The sequence below is a fragment of the Narcine bancroftii genome, chromosome 10 (assembly GCF_036971445.1).
Source record: "Narcine bancroftii isolate sNarBan1 chromosome 10, sNarBan1.hap1, whole genome shotgun sequence".
NCBI classification, from domain to species: Eukaryota; Metazoa; Chordata; class Chondrichthyes; order Torpediniformes; family Narcinidae; genus Narcine; species Narcine bancroftii.
Genome location: NC_091478.1, coordinates 58,040,482 through 58,056,769, shown reverse-complemented (window position 1 = coordinate 58,056,769; position 16,288 = coordinate 58,040,482). Strand labels below are relative to the sequence as shown.

The following is a 16,288-nucleotide window of genomic DNA, read 5'->3' as shown; positions in this document are numbered from 1 at the left end:
ATTACCCGTCTTCGTCCCTCAGTCTATTTTTGTCTTTACCCACATACATATCGATCGTGATCATTTTAACTCTCATTACCCGTCTTCCTCCCTCAGTCTATTTTTGTAATTGTTCTGCAAATTTTCGTGCTTCTTCTGGATCCGAGAATAGTCTGTTTTGTTGTCCTGGAATAAATATTTTCAATACCGCTGGATGCGATATTGTAGTATATCTCTTGTAGTATATCTTAGGAATTTTACTACAATAGATCTTGGTTTTTGTTGTGGTTGTGGTTTAGAGGCCAATACTCTATGTGCCCTTTCTATTTCCATTTCTTGCTGTAGTTCTGGACATCCTAGGGTCTTAGGGATCCACTCTTTTATAAACTCCCTCATATTCTTGCCTTCTTCATCTTCCTTAAGGCCCACTATCTTTATGTTATTTCTTCTGTTATGGTTTTCCATTGTATCTATTTTTTGAGCTAGTAGTTCTTGTGTCTCTTTAGTTTTTTTATTAGATTTCTCCAATTTCTTTTTTAAGTCTTCTACCTCCATTTCTGCTGCTACTGCCCGCTCTTCCATCTTGTCCATTTTCTTTCCCATTTCTGTTAAGGTCATCTCCATTTTATTTATTTTCTCTTCTGTGTTGTTTATTCTTTTTCTTAAATCCTTAAATTCCTGTGTTTGCCATTCTTTAAATGACTCCATGTATCCTTTAATAAGAGCAAGTATATCCTTTATCTTGCCTTTCTTTTCTTCTTCTATTTCACTGTACTCTTCCTCTTCCTCTTCTTCTTCCTCTGGGTTGACCATCTGTTGTTTCTTTGGTGCCCTTTCCTCCTCTTCTTTCTTGTTTCTATTGTCTTCTATGGTCTCTCCTTGCTGCAGGTGTTCTGCAGCTGTCATTGCCGGCTGTGGAGATCGACTCCCCAGCTGGTCCCCCCTCCCGTCGGTGTGTTTTTTTTTCATTCGCATCGCGCATGCGCGATTCCTCGCGCATGCGCGGTTGCGCACTTTTACTCGGCTCAGCGAGCCATTTTTGTAGTCCATTATTTACCGACCTGAGGGAGCGGGTTTCTCTCTCCGCAGCGGGCCTCTTCGGACAGGTAAGGCCTTCACCTTTTTCCTCCTTTGTCTTCTCTTCCTCTCTTCTTACCGTTGCTTTTGATTTTTCTTTTTTTGTCGCCATCTTCTTTCCACCTTTATACTCACTTTTCTGTAACTTTTATTTCTGTGCCTTTGAGTTTTCCTTTGTTTTTCCCGACTTTTCTGGAGAGGGCTGGAGTTCACCGTCCGGCCACTACTCCATCACGTGACTCCTCCAATGGGAACCATGTTAATGGGAATAGTTCCAGCACGTGCTAATGGAAACCAAGGTAATGGGAATAGTTCCAGCACTTGCCAATGGGAACCAAGGTAATGGGAATAGTTCCAGCACGTGCCAATGGGAACCAAGGTAATGGGAATAGTTCCAGCACGTGCCAATGGGAACCAAGGTAATGGGAATAGTTCCAGCATGTGCCAATGGGAACCAAAGTAATGGGAATAGTTCCAGCACGTGCCAATGGGAACCAAGGTAATGGGAATAGTTCCAGCACGTGCCAATGGGAACCAAGGTAATGGGAATAGTTCCAGCACGTGCCAATGGGAACCAAGGTAATGGGAATAGTTCCAGCACGTGCCAATGGGAACCAAGGTAATGGGAATAGTTCCAGCACGTGCCAATGGGAACCAAGGTAATGGGAATAGTTCCAGCACGTGCCAATGGGAACCAAGGTAATGGGAATAGTTCCAGCACGTGCCAATGGGAACCAAGGTAATGGGAATAGTTCCAGCACGTGCCAATGGGAACCAAGGTAGCAAGATGCTTGTGTGATGATTGGAAAAGGAAAGGAATCACAATCAGGGGCAGGAGTTCCAATGTGACGCACCTCCCACTCCTCCAATCTCTGCCTCACCTCTCCCCACTTCTTTCCCATCTCTCTTCACTTTGAAATGCTTCCCCCATTTAGTCCCACCCCACCCCCCCACCCTCGATTTCTTACCTCAGCAAAGTTGGACGACAATGGAGGAACAATTCTACATGCAGCCCAGCCCACCTCCCCTCCATTGGCTTCGTCTACACCTCCCGCTGTCTTGGGGAAGCAGCTAACATATTAAAGGACCCGTCCCACCCCAGTCACATTCTCTTCTCCCACTCCTCTCAGGCAGAAGATACATAAACCTGAAACACCAACATCCAGATTCAAGCCCAGTTTCTTCCCCACTGTGATCAAACTCCGAAGTGGACCTTTCACAGGTAGAATGGTACTGCCTTGCATTGCTTAACTCCACCTTTTCTCTGTAACAGTCTGCACTTTTGCACTACTGTTGTATTGAAGGATACGCTGACTTGCCTGGACAGCACACAAAGGTGTTTCACTGTTTCTCGGGACTTGAGGCAATGCACTATTTGCACGTGCTGGAACTATTCCAGTCCTCATGAAATCTTGGCTCTGATCTATTGGACAACATTGTAACCTGGAGACCTCAGCTCAACATGCAGCACATCCAGGACAAACCTCCAAGGTGCCTTGATAGAGCTCCCATCCCTGATCTTGTTTCCTGGGACTCCCTTTCCTCCTCCAATCACTAAACACCCTTCTTACAGCCTTTATTTCCATTGGCTGTTCTGTTCAGTGTCACTCATTCTTCTCTTGGCCAATATCATTTAGTTAGCCTTCAAAATTTATACTGGTAAAACGAATCAAAGTCTAATTATTTTCATTAAAAATAAAAAGTGAATTATTCACCCCTGGCAATTTTTGTAATTTAGTTTGAAGGACAAGACCACGCTGTAGAAAACGGATGATAGGGGTTATTCAGCTTGTCCCTCTCCGTGGCTCTGTCCAGTCCAGACACCCTTGCAAATATATTTTTTCTCAATGTGTATGCCACCATGTAGCGCATCGAATGACTCAAAGACTTGTTGATTCAAACCAAAGCTTTTATTAGCAAAAGACTGGAACATAGTTCATCGCAGTCGACCAGTCCAGACTGACCTTGGACTGGATAGGAGCAGCCCTTTATGACCTGCTAGTAGGCGTGGCTACGGCTCTCAGCCAATCACTGCTACTATATGTAAATATATACAAATATATACATTGGTGATAGTATCCTGTACTATCACACTCCAATATCTCAATCTTAGGGAGTTCAGGCCATGACACAAACTTTCCTTCCCTCCATCAACTTCATTTATACTTCTTGTGGCTAACAGATTAAAAGTCCCATCCCACCCCAGCCACAACACTCTCTTCACCCCACTCCTGTCAGGAAGAAGATTCATGAGTGTGAGATCAAGCACCACCGGATTCAAGAATAGTCTCTTTCCCCCTCTTATCAAACTCCTCACACTGGCTTTGCTTCAAACCAACTGATCTCTCTCTGTAACTCTGCATTTTCATGCTGTTGTCTTTTGCTGTACTACATATGCAATATCTAACTGGAATGCTCACAAAAACAAACTGTAATTGCATCTTAGAACATGTGACAATAAACTTGATCTTGAAGCTGTTACAAGCCCAGAGGACCCTAAAACCCAGCATCAATAGATATTCACCAAGACAAATGGTTACTTAAATAAAAGTTGCTTTTAATTATCTTTAAACATGAAAACAGAATCACACTTATCACTATTGACTTAACTAACCTAACTCAACCCCCTTCTAATTCTAAGCACACATGTACGTAATGTGTGTGTGTTCAGAAAAGTTCTTTGGTTCACAGTCCAATCTCACTTCTCATTCCTCCAACTTCACTGGTTGCAGGCAATTCTTATACTGTGCCCAGATTTTATAAAGTTCACCACCAGGCTTTGGTGCTTGAAATGGTTACCGCTCAGGAAGGTTCTTGTTGGTTTTCAGAGAGAGATTTGTTGTACGCTGACACCCACAACTGATTCCTTTTTAATCAGCCACTTCACTGTCTTGCCAAAGAACTTGCCCCATCAGGGTTCTCCAGATGATAACCTCTTTTTTTCAGGTCACCACAGAGTGCCTTTTTGTTTCTCTTATTCCAAGTGAAACATTAGACAGCCTGTCCTCTCCTCTTGCATGAACCACAAGGGCTTTGACCAGGCAGAACCAAGAACTCACCACCCGTCTTCCAAATGGGGTTTTCCACAAGCTTATCGGCTTGAGTGTTCCAGTCCCAGCTACTGATGCTGACTGTAACAATGAAGAAGTGATCTCTCTCTCTCTCTCTCTCTCTCTCTCTCTCTCTCTCTCTCCCTCTCTCTCTCTCAGAGAGAAAACCCGTTTGACTATATCTGCTTGCAAAACCACATGACCCTCCTAGAACAGCAAGTTCCCCTCCAGACAATCTGCAGCTCTGACAAGCTCTTCTGTCTTTTGCATTTTTGTAAACAACAATCCATTAGTGGCCCTTGGGCACTCTCCAAAGCTTTTGCAAAGACTGTTGGCCCTGACATGTCAAGGATGAGCAGAGCTCCAGTATTTTAAATAAGATCTGTTTTAAAGTGTTTGTATGTGACCTACACTAAAACCCTGCCCCAATTTATTTTCCCAAAATATATCTATTTTCTGTCACAAAGCGATGAGACCAGAGGTGGGGGACAATCACGGGGAAGGAGTTAGGCAGATGTTCGTTGTCTGGGAAATTTCATGTTGTGGCTGTCAAGGTAACAACAGAAGTTGTTGTGAGATTAAATTGTGCAGGTGATGTCAGCAAAGGACACTGCAGCAACACTGCAGCTGACCAATGGGAGGGCCTGTGGAATGTTCAGAATTGAGTTACTGGTGCTGCAGATCAAATCCCATTACAAGAGGACAAAATTGCAAAGTTAAGCCATGGAAACTCTGGGTTAAGTTAAGCCACAATTCCAGAGATCGGGAAAGAAGCAAGTTTGAGCAGGAGAATGAATTTAATAGAAGATCTAAAAACTGCAGATGTTGAAAATCTGAAATAAACCCAGGTCTTGGGACCAGGATCCATGAGGGTGCCTGTGGTGAAATGTAATTACACCACTAGGTCACCAGGGGTCATTAGTTTATTAAAGCTGTCTTATATTCGCACTGCTGGTGTGGTTATTATCAGTACAATTTAATAAACTAACATGGACACTAAGAGGTCTTGTCTATCTGCAAGATGAACCTGGAAGGTTAGACTGTAGCTCTGGACTGCTTTATGTACAAGGTCACCTGGATGACCCCTGATGACCTAGTGGTGTAATTACATATCACCATAGTGCCAATGGCAACCAGGGTTCCTAAATGGCCTGAGGCGCTTTCAGCTTCGTGACTGTACTGGGGTGAATCAGACACCTGGAGCTTGGGACTGGGCAGGAGACCACACAGCTATGGAGGTTACTGGGGTGCAGGAGGTGGCAGCTTGGAGGAGGTAGCAGGATTCATGGACACTCAATGTCACGGAAGGAATTCTCTCTGACTTCTCGTCCTCTCACTGGAATTTTTAGGTTTAGGCTCACAACACAGTAACAGGCCATTCTTGTCCACAAGCCCATGCTGCCCAAATACACCACTGGATACTATACTAGAGCTCATATGTTTTGAACGGTGGGAGGAAAATAGAGCAATGGAGGAAACCCATGCAAGTCAGGGAGAATAGCCAAACCCCTAAGGGACTACATAGGACTCGAGCCTGGGTCGCTGGTGCTGCAATAGCGTTGCACTCACCCCACTGCCCATAAAATGATAATATGACAATGATGAAAAAAAAGATAAGATGCAGTTGGACAACTTGCTCTGGGGGAGTATGATCTTGGAGCCAAGCTGGCACTGAAGAAAGTCAAGCAGTGCATAATGAAATCTTAAATCCCTCTCCCCAACAAGATAAGATCCAGCATAGTTTTTTTTTACACACTATAAACCATATTGATCACGATTGAGAGAGAAAAATTAGTAGTTCCCTATTTGGTTTAGAGAGTTAAATAATATTGAACTGAGTCATGTGTATAAAACCAAACTGCGGTCAGATGAAATGTGCTCAAATATTACATTTTGCAAACAAAAAGAGTGATCTTGTCAGCATTGTTCACACACGAGCAATGGTGATATCTCCTGGGAGAGGCAAACAAAAACAACTTCTCATCATGAAATATTGTGACAGTGCCTCTTTAAAAGAGACTAATGGAGATTTATTTCCTTGTGTCGCAAAGACATTCACCTGAAAATTATTGTAGGGATGTTTGCAGGAGCCTTGATTATACCTGGCTTGAAGTTGACCCCTCTGAACTCAGCTTCACAAAGCTCTTGAAAGCGGCTTTAAGAATCACTGTCCTCATCTCCTCCTCCACTTCCCCTTTCTCTTTTTCCCCCTCTTCCACCTCCCCCCTCGGCATCATTCGAGGCCCCAAACTGTCCTTGCAAGTGAAGCAACACTTCGCTTGTGTATCTGCATGAGCCATGTACCTCCTCTACATCAGGGAGGCTGGGAGATCACTTTGTTGGTCCATCCATTGTTTCATTCCATCCACTGCAACAAAAAGGACCTCCCAGTCGCCTCACACCAATTCCACACACCATCCCCACACTGACGTGCATGTCCATGCCCTCATGTACTGCCAAATCAAGGCCACCTATAAATTAGTGGAAGTTATCCCAAAGAATTTTATTGCCCAGTGTTCTATCTCAGCTATCTCAAAGCAAACAACACCAATTTCCAGAAGCCCCCCACCCCTCCCCACCACTTCTGCTTTTCCTTATCTTTGGGCCCAATCTTCCTTGTCTTTCCCCTTCCTTTCCCCTCACTATATGCCTGTCACCCACATCTTCCTTCATCTAGCTTCCTACACCTTCCTTTCCTTCTTCCACCTTCCTCAGCCCTCTGCCCCTTCCCCTATTACCTCAGCTTCTTTCTTTCTCCACCTGTCACCCGCCAGCCCGGGCTCCTTCCCCAACCCACACTTTTATTTGGATGTCTGGCCATTTCTTGATCTTCCTGATGGAGTTTGGGCCCAAATCATCATCTACCTTTTGCCTACCACAGATACTGCCTTCCTCCAGCTCTTTGTGGGTTGCTCCAGTTTCCAGGATCTGCCATCTCTCTTGTTTGCCCGTCTTCCACATTCCCCTTACTGTTGCTTCATCTCCATCTCCTTCCACTTCCCCTCCCCACTTCCTCTTATCTTTCTCTCCCTTTTCCACTTCCCCTTTACTGCTTCCTCTTTACTTCCCATTTTGTCTTGCCCTCTGACCCGACCCTGTTTTCATAGTCCTGGGACAGGATGCGGAGCAGATCATGACAGATCCTGCAGGTAGAAAAGCAATACCAGGGCTGTCGGTAGGAATAGGGTGGGAGAAAGCGTTGGTTACTTTTGAGATCTCCCGAGGCTATCCTGCAGGCTTAGAAAGCATGTCTTGATGGAATACATCTCTCAGATGCTGAACCATCAAGATTTTGTTTTATGGTAGATTTAATGTGCAATTGGGATAACTTCTCACCTTGATGAGATGATCCAGAAAACAACACCACTTTACTTAAAGAAAGAACATAATATATGCCTATGAGTACCATAGTGGTCACCTGTGGTTAGATTAGATTGATTCTGCTGTTGATAATTAGCTCTGGGATACATGTTAACTTGGGTTTGTTGTGTAATTGCTTTTTGTTGCCCTAAACCATTCTGTTAGTAATCAACATTATTGTCTTGTTTGGCTTCTTTTTTCACTTCATACAGAGATAAAGCAAAAGCAGCCAAAGGGGACCAGTACAGGGAGCGGTTCTGGAAACTGAACCAAAATTAACCCAACTTAGTCACAGGAAGTTCAGACACATGTTCGGAAGTTTGTGTAAGGAAGTTTGGGAATATTTATCCAGGGATAGTGCCCATAATCCGGTAGGCTTTATCTGGTCCTTGTGCTGAATGGCCTTTGTAATCTGAATGCCCTTTTCTCAGTCAATGCATTACTGTGTCTTCCAGTGCAATACAGTGAAGTCCCCAGAGACAGTAATGAGGTACGGGTGGGAATTTTCAAAATGTTTTCATCTCTTGGACTTCAACTGAAACCCAACAGTTAGCATCGCTAATACAGCATCAGTAACCTGGGTTCGAATCCACTGTTGCCTGTGAGGAATTTGTACATTTCCTCGTGGCCTGCATGGGTTTCCTTCAGGTGCTCCCCCGTGTCCCAAAGACAGATGTGGTTAGTGGGTTAATTGGTCACATTTTGATGGGCACGGGCTCGTGGGCCTGTTACCGTTCTGTAAAAAAAAGCAATTTCAGACATAATTACATTCAGTCTCAATCGGCGGTGCCTGGCACACCTCCCAGCCTGCTGCCATTGGAAAAGTAATATACAGCTCTAATAATGGATATTAAAGACGAGACCCTGGGGAACATGGGAAGGTTCATTTTCCAAGGGTCAGCCAGTAAATGCAGACAAATGTTTCTTCAGTGCAGAGGGTCCAAAGTAAGTCCAATCCTCTTCCCAACCATTTCATTGATGCCTGACTGCTCATTAACCTTACTTGTACTGAGGAACAATAACGATTAATTCAGCCCTGAAACACAGCCGGATCTTTGACGGATTCAAACTCTACTTCCAATGGCTGGCTCTCTTCTCTGACCTTCTGACCTTTGTCCATAGATGAAACCATCAATGGCCTCACTGCAAAGGCTGCCTCTCTACTGTAGAACCTTGATCCTATTCTGGGGACCCAAGTCCATGGCTCCATGAAAATGGCCATGCAAATAGATAGGGTGATAGAGAAGGCGTATGGAATGCTTGGTTGGGACACTCTGAGTACAAGAGAAAAGAAGTCATGTTACAGATGGTCAGGCTACTCTTGGAGTATTCTGAGTAATTCTGGTCATCTCTTCACAGGAAGGTTATGGAGGCTTTAGACGGTGAACAGAACAGGTTTACTGGATTGCTGCCTGGATTAGAGAGAATGAGTAGGGTTCTCTCTGGATCATCAGAGGACTGAAGGGAATATATAAAAGTGCTGGAGAAAATAGAGATGGAAGAATGGGACAAAATTTGTAAAAATATCAAAATAATGTCAAGAAACCTGAGAGGGTGCCTAATTCAATTTAAGATTCTGCGTCATTTTAATTGGGCTCCAGCAAGGACCAGCATTGAAAAATACCTCTGGAATGCTGGCGCTGTGAGGCGGATACAGGGGATTTAGTTCATGCACTCTGCTCTTGTCCTGCAATTCAATAATTTTCGATTATAAGTGTACTGTTGAAGTTTCAGGTATTTAAATTCCTTTTTGCCCCAGACTTTTTATCTTGGGTTATTTGGGGATAAATTCTCTCAAAATTGGATTTAGACAAGTCAAGTGGTAGGAAAACAAATTATACTTTGAGGTTGGAAGAATTTTGTGGGGGAGGCCATCAATTCTGGAGTGGGCCTCAGAGATGGTCAAATTGGCAGCGTTTGAACGCACGTCTTCCAAACAGTTTGATAAATTGGACGTCTGTACACAAAATGGGGCAAAGATCTAGTTTTCCTGGGGTTGGGGAAATAGTGGTGGGTGTAGTGATGAAATATATTAATGAATGGCAGTTTTTTTCCTGTTATTAGAGATCTAAATAGACACATAAGGTATTATATTTATATTTTTTGATGCCTTGTTCATTTCTATTTTATGGATACATTTATGTTTTATATCTTATAATTTACATAACTTTAACACTGGCTCAAGGGTTTGGGGATTTTTTTTAAAGAATTCAATAAAATTTAAATCATGAAAAATGTTGGAGAAAAGAGTTTGTATGTGCTCCCATGTCTGCATGGGTTTTCCCTGAGGCTCCAGTTTCCTCCCACCGTTCGAAATGTAGGTTAACGGGGTGTAAATTGAGCGGCACGGAGGCTGAAATTGACCTTGTTACTGTGCTGTGAGTCTAAATTTAAATCAGCAGGTCAAACAACATCCGTAGAAAGTAAAAGGTAACCAACATTTCGGGCAATTTCTGACGAAGAGCTCAGGTCCAAAACATTGTTTACTGCAAGGCCTAGTGAGTTTCTCCAGGACCTTTGTTTTCTGCTGAGGGGAGACCTGCCAGAATTTATAAAAGCATGAGGGCATAGATAGGGGAGATAGACAGAATCTTTTTTTATCTCCAGAGTAAAAATGTCAAATACTAGAGGGCATGTGTATCCACGGTGGGGGAGGGGGAAAGATTAAAGGAGGTGTACAGGGCAAGTTTTTTATGCAGAGAGAAAAAAATGCCAGGAACAGGCTGCCAGGGATGAAGGTAAATGTTTAAGAGGCCCTCAGACAGACATGTGAGGAATAGAGGGATCATGGGCAGGTAGAAGAAATATGGTTCAGCACAGGCTTCATGATCAGAGTGCCTGTTCCAATGCTCTAATGTTCTCTCAGGTTCCAGTAATACTCCAATCTTCAGATTACTGATGAGATAATCCTTGTCTAAACATGGCCCACAAGTCCATGCCCCAACTACACCAATTAACCTACGATCTCTGTACAGCTTCAAAATGTGGGAGGAAACAAGAGCACCCAGAAGGAACCTTTGCAGGTCACTGGGACAACATACAAACTCCTTACAGACAGCACCAGATTCAAACCTTGCTTGCTGTAATATTGTTGCGCCAACCACAACACTATCTGTGCTTTCTCCCCTCCCCTCACCCCACCAATGTCTAAATCAGTCATTGTTTAAAAGTTTGGTACAACACAGAAAGAATCCCTTCAGCCCATTGATCTGTGCTGGCACTCAGAGCATTCCCCATTGTAACTATCCTCGCTCCCGTATCCATTGGTTCTATCCTGATTCTGCAGGTATTACAGTGGACCAATGAATCTGCCAACACGTAAGCCTTTGGGATGTGAGAGGAAGTCAGTGAAACCCAAAGAAACCCACGTGGCCACAGGCAGCGCCGGAGGTCAGGATCGAACCAGGGTCACTGAAGATCCAACTCCAAAGGTTCTCCCTTTCAAGGATGCCAGACAAATAAATTCAGCCAGACTAGATCTGGTGGGTTGTTGCATGGTGTCTCCACTTGGGAGGTGAACACTACTATCATAGTTCTGCAGGGTAAAAGGTAAAGGTTCCATTATTGTCATATAAATCTACATTTAGAATGTTACATACATGATATTCTTTAACTTTTATCTACCGTGCGGCAGACAGAGAGTCGCCACTTTGGCCAGAACCCAGGCAGTCTCCCCTCCAAGTACTGACCAGCCTGACCCTACTTCGATCCTCAGACAATCCCAGGCGTATTCAGTCTATTAGGTGCGGTCAACCTCCCTGCTTAAATTCAATTCCATTTCATTCCCCTTTACATTCCCTGAAGGAACGGCAGACGAAGCCGGAGGAGCTCGCTGGGTCAGGCAGCATTCACGGAGAGAAATGGACAGTTGGTACCTTTTACTAACAGTGATATTCCCATAGCTGTACAGCAGGAGGGTCCATGGATGAGAATGGATTACAGGGAAACAAGTGGGGGAATGGGATGAATGGTCTGTGCCAGCACAGATCAATGGGCAGAATGGCATCTTTCTGTCCTGGAAGGGAATGTGAAAATATACCGAGTCTTTCTTGACTTTGATAATACTTTACAGCCAATGATATTCCAACGCCCAATAGTGGTCTCAATGCTACAATATGAAATTTCAATCAATTCAAACTAACAACCACCCAGGTAACTGTTGGTCAACTTGCATGTGATATAAAGATTGGTGCAAACTTATCACAATCATTGCTGAGACAGAGGCATTTCAGATTTATTGTCAGAGTACGTACATGGCATCACATATAACCCTGAGATTCCTTTTCCTGCGGGCCAGGGAGAAAAGTCTGTACACAATATTCACATGTAAACAAATAAAGAACTGTAAACATAACAAATGTAAAAAAAAAACTGACTGCAATACAGAGAGAAGAAAATAAATCAATAAAGTGCATAAGTGAGAGTCCTTAAATGAGTCCCTGATTGAGTTTGTGGTGGAGGGGGAGCAGATGACAGCAACGAGAACAGAGTGTGTGCTAGGTGGTGTGGATCTTCGATGATTGCTGCTGCTTTCCAACGGCATCGTCTCCTATGGAGTTCTCGATGGTAGGGAGGGTTTTGCCTGTGATGTCCTGGACTCTGTCCACTACCTTTATACTTGGGGGAATTGGTGTCCCCATACCAGACCGTGATGCAGCTGGTCAGCACATTTACCACCATGCATCTGTAGAAATTTGCCAGGGTTTCTGATGTCACACCAAACCTCTGCAAACTCCTGAGGAAGTAGAGTAGCTGATGGGCTTTCTTATAACCATATAACCGTTTACAGCACGGAAACAGGCCATGTCGGCCCTTCAAGTCCGTACCGGTTCACTTGAACAACTCCACTAGCTCCTCCGCAAACTCCTGAGGAAGCAGAGGCTTTCTTCATAATGCCACTGGTGTGCCGGCTCCAGGAAAGATCCTTCGAGACAGTGACTCCCAAGAACCCACACCTGCTCATCCTCTCCACCTCTGCCCATAATAATTTTAAATACCTCTATCAAATCTCCCCTTATCCTTCTACATATGCAATGAGTAAATTTCTCACATTGATCTCAACAGGCTACGATCCCATCAATGATTTCAGCCAGCACCTTTACCGTAACCAGCAAGACATAGTTTGCCACTTATTATGCAAAGAACTCTCCGAAAGACAGGCAAGAGCTGTTGCCATGGAAACCTAGACCTCAACATAGGACATTCAACTACATCTTTTGTTATGCACCTTCCAAGTACAGCCTTTGTAATGGACCTTTTCTTTTGCACGAGTTGTGGTATCTCCTCTGTAAAATGTCTCTCAGCACAGGAAATTGTAGTTTCAGCTTTAAATTACAAAGGTGCAGATTATAGTTACAATGTTACAGATCACACACAAGCAGCTCATGATACCATTAGTGTGTTGGGTCCAGGAAAGATCCTCCAAGATAGTGACTCCAAAGAACTTAAATTTGCTCATTGTCTCATCCTCTGATACATGGATACGATGGGTTTAGAGGGATACTGGCCAAACATGGGCAGGTGGGACTTGTATGGGTGGAACATTTTGGTTGCCAAGGGCAATTTGGGCCAAAGGCCCTATTTCCACGCTGTGTGACTCACAATGACTCTAACCACTATTATTTAGCACATTTAATTCCTTTCAGTGGACCGACCTCCACCTTCGCCTGAAGTGTTGGGAGTGGAGTCTGAGAACAAGGTGGGGAGAGAGGTGGAATCAATATTGTAGACTCTGCATATCCAAGCAAGGCCCTACCACATGAGTACCACCTCACACACTGCACCCTCTGGATTCTGCTTTACTCACATTTTAATGTCAATGAATTCTAGATAGGAGGGGTGTGTAGGGCTAAGCTCCAGGTGCAGGTCAATGGGACTAGTTGGGAAAATAGTTTAACACAAACTATATGGGCTGAAGGGCCTGTTTCTGTGTGTAGTGTTCTTTGGCTCACTGGACTAGATGGGCTGAAGGGCCTGTTTCTGTGCTGTAGTGTTCTATGGCTCTCTGGACTAGATGGGCTGAAGGGCCTGTTTCTGTGCTGTAGTGTTCTATGGCTCTCTGGACTAGATGAGCTGAAGGATCTGCTTCTCTTGTGTGTACATATAACATTTAACCTTCCATGAGTTGTTTCTCCAGAGCAATAGCTCGAATGTTTAACTGCAGGGCCATTGCAGAGAATTGGAAGCCCCAAGCGCTGACCTTTAATACTTTTCTCCTTTTGGCTTTGGCACAGCTCTTCACAGCAACCCCTCTGCCAATGTGCAAGCTCCCTTTATAACCTCCCTGGCCTCTCGCTGGGTTATTGTTACTGAATGCATGCTGTGCGATTTGTTGTTAGCTTAACTTCCTGTGGTTTGGGCAGCGTGGGCACTAGGTCAGGCAAGTGTGTGCAACCATTGTTCCCTCTCCAGACAAGAAGAGAGAGAGCTATATAACTGCTAAGGTCTTCTGGCGCTTCGACAACATTGGGAGACAATATAGGTTTAAGGTGAAGGGAGAGAGATTTAACGGTAATCTGAAGGGTGGATGTGTGGACATGGTTGATACAGGTGCTATTGCAATTTTTAAGAAATAATGGACAGATACATGGATCGGAGCCAGATGTAGGCAGGTGGTCCAGGTTTGGGTGGGACATTCAAAAGGTGTGTTTCACAGACAGCTTCTCACTTTCCCCACACTGCCGATCTTCTTGTCCACTCAGTCTGCAGCCCCTTTATGTGCTCTCTCTGCTCGTGGACCTGCCTGGTTTTGTGTGCCTCGCACTCCCTCAAACAAACAGCATGGCATTTCTCCTGGGGGAGCAGGCCTTGTGGAAACAGGTTGAGTGAACTCGGTCTTTTCTCCTTGGAGCGGCGGAGGATGTGAGGTGACCTGATAGATCATGAGAGGCATTGATCATGTGGACTTTTTCCCTAGGGCTGAAACAGTCCATGGAATGGGCTGCCGGAAACAGTGATGGAAGTGGATACAAGAGTGTCTTTTAAGAGAATTTTGGATAGGTACGTGGAGCTTAGAAAAATAGAGGACTAGGGGTAAGCCCAGTAATATCAAAGATAAGGACATGTTGGGCACAACTTTGTGGGCCTGGATCGTGCTGTAGATTTTTCCATGTTTCTATAATGGACCAGAGAAGGCATCAATGTTACCACATCTGAATGCTGGCATTGCCCTGCCCCATACTCACCAACACCGAATTTGGATTCAAGTTCCCGGAGTTGGATCAGCACCTGTGTCCTTCTGGCTCAGAAATAACCCGAGACTAACTAACACCTAAAAGGCAAGTGGAGATGATAAGACTAAGCTGTGAAATATTTCACTGGCTCTGGATAAGCATAAAAATGACCAAATAATGGTCTCCATGGAAACATGACGATCTGCCACTGCTGAAGTGATGACAGCAATTTTAATTCAATGATTTTGCTCTCCTCCTTCATTGAGGTTAATCGAAATGTCAAGTAATTCTGGTGACATCATCAACAAGAAGTCACCACAGAATTTTTTTCATCCAGAGGGTGGTGAAATTCATTGCCATGGACGGCTATGAAAGTCTCGTCGTTGGGTGGATTTAAACTGGAGGTTATCAGGGTCTGGATTAGGAAGAGTGTCAAAGGTCACGGGTAGAAGGCAGGAGAATGGGGTTCATGAGAGTAAAAATTACATCAGCCATTATTTGAATGACAGAGCAGACTCGATGGGCTGAACAGCCTAATTCTGTTCCTATGTCATATCAAGATCAAGTTTATCATCAGCTTACTGAAGAAATGAAGCAGCGTTTCTCTGGACCACTTTATACACGCACACACTCACACACACACACACACACACACACACACACACACACACACACACACACACACACACACACACACCCACACACAAACAAACTCACACCCACACTCACACACACCCACACACACACTCACAACCACCCACTCACATACTCACCCACTCACACTCACACACCCGCTCACACAAACACACACACTCAAACTCACACAAACCCACACAAACACACACACACACCCACGCACACATACACACACACATACTCAAATGCACACTCAAACCCACACAAACACACCCACACACCCACAGACCCACTCACACACTCACATAAACACCCACACCTACACACATACACACCCACACACACCCACACAAACACACGCACACACACTCAAATACACACACTCACACCCACACATGTGCACACACTCAAACACACGCACACATTCACACCCAGACACTCAAACACAAACACACATTCACACTCAAACACACACTCACACTCACACATACAAACACTCTCAAACACACACAAACCCACACAAACACACTCAAACATACACTCACACCCACACACAAACACACATACCCACACACACTCAAACACACATACATCACACTCACACATACAAACACACTCAAACACACACACACTCACACACACACCCCCACACACAAACACCCAAACACACACACACACACACACACACACACACACACACACACACACAAACACCCAGACACACACACACACCCACACAAACACACACACATACTCAAACACATACACAAACCCCCCCACACACACAGTACATAATAATCACAAAGAAATTATCAAAAATAAATATTTTGGCATGATTTCCTCAGTTACAGGATACTGTTCATTAATTTCACAGCCTGCAGGAAGAAGCTATTTCCCAGCCTGGCAGCCCTGATTTTGATGCTCCTGTACTTCCTTCCTGATGGTCGTGAGTCAGAGATTTGTGTCTTGGATGGCCAGGGTCTCCTATAATTCTTTGAGCCTTGCTTCAGCAAC

At 44.4% G+C, this 16,288-nt stretch overlaps 2 long non-coding RNA genes across 2 annotated transcripts in view; one reads left to right on the top strand and one right to left on the bottom strand.

The window, feature by feature from the left end:
* The window catches only part of LOC138744600 (uncharacterized), a 30,573-nt gene extending 18,662 nt beyond the window's left edge, over nucleotides 1–11,911 (top strand). The window contains exon 3 of the long non-coding RNA XR_011345642.1: nucleotides 10,753–11,911. This is a non-coding gene — a long non-coding RNA (uncharacterized lncRNA). The remainder of the gene's footprint in view (nucleotides 1–10,752) is intronic.
* Nucleotides 7,966–14,835, bottom strand: LOC138744598 (uncharacterized). The gene is made up of 2 exons (XR_011345640.1): nucleotides 14,651–14,835; nucleotides 7,966–8,202 (listed from the first exon to the last, which is right to left on the bottom strand). It is a non-coding gene; the product is annotated as an uncharacterized lncRNA (long non-coding RNA).
* Between the last annotated feature and the right edge of the window lie 1,453 nt (nucleotides 14,836–16,288).